The following is a 1,394-nucleotide window of genomic DNA, read 5'->3' as shown; positions in this document are numbered from 1 at the left end:
GCAACACCAGGGATTCCGGCGCCAATGTGGAACCTGCACAACACAATCAAAGTACTTTGCCCCAACATAACAGTGAGGTTGTCAATCTCACCGGCTTGCTGTAAACAAAGGATTAAACGTATTGTGTGGAAGATGATGATTGTTTGCGAAGAACAAGTAAAGAACAATTGCGGTAGATTGTATTTCGGATGTAAAGAACTGGACCGGGGTCCACAGTTCACTAGTGGTGTCTCTCCCATAAGATAAATAGATGTTGGGTGAACAAATTACAGTTGGGCAATTGACAAATAAAGAAGGCATAACAATGCACATACATATATCATGATGAGTACTATGAGATTTATTCAGGGCATTACGACAAAGTACATAGACCGCTATCCAACATGCATCTATGCCTAAAAAGTCCACATTCAGGTTATCATCCGAACCCCTTCCAGTATTAAGTTGCAAACAACAGACAATTGCATTAAGTATGGTGCGTAATGTAATCAACACAAATATCCTTAGCCAAAGCATCGATGTTTTATCTGTTGGAGATATGCCCAAGAGGCAATAATAAAAGTGGTTATTATATATCTTTATGTTTATGATAAATGTTTATATACCATGCTATACTTGTATTAACCGAAACACTGATACATGTGTGATATGTAAACAACAAAGAGTCCCTAGTATGCCTCTTAACTAGCTTGTTGATTAATAGATGATTAGTTTCATAATCATGAACATTGGATGTTATTAATAACAAGGTTATATCATTATATGAATGATGTAATGGACACACCCAATTAAGCGTAGCATAAGATCACGTCATTAAGTTATTTGCTATAAGCTTTCGATACATAGTTACCTAGTCCTTATGACCATGAGATCATGTAAATCACTGCACATACATGTAAAAGATATGTAAACAACAAAGAGTCCCTGGTATGCCTCTAACTAGCTTGTTGGATTAATAGATGATTAGTTTCCCCATAATCATGAACATTGGATGCCAGTTAGTAGCAAGGTTATATCATTATATGAATGATGTAATGCACACACCCAATTAAGCGTAGCATAAGCATCACGTCATTAAGCTCTTGGCTATAAGCTTTCGATACATAGTTACCCAGTCCTTAAGTCACCATGAGATCGTATGTAAATCACTTATACCTGGAAAAGGTACTTGATTACACTCAAACGCCACCTGCGCAAATGGGTGGTTATAAAGGCGGGATTAGGCATCCTGGAAAAGTATGAGCTAGAGTGCGGCTATGATCAAAGGATTTGGTTCATCCCGATGACGGATAGATATACTCCGGGCCCTCTCGGTGGAATGTCGTCTAATGTCTTGCAAGCATATGAATAAGTTCATAAGAGACCACATACCACGGCACACGAGTAAAGAGTAC

The sequence above is a fragment of the Lolium rigidum genome, chromosome 6 (assembly GCF_022539505.1).
Source record: "Lolium rigidum isolate FL_2022 chromosome 6, APGP_CSIRO_Lrig_0.1, whole genome shotgun sequence".
Lineage (NCBI taxonomy): Eukaryota > Viridiplantae > Streptophyta > Magnoliopsida > Poales > Poaceae > Lolium > Lolium rigidum.
Note: the sequence above shows the minus strand (reverse complement) of the source record.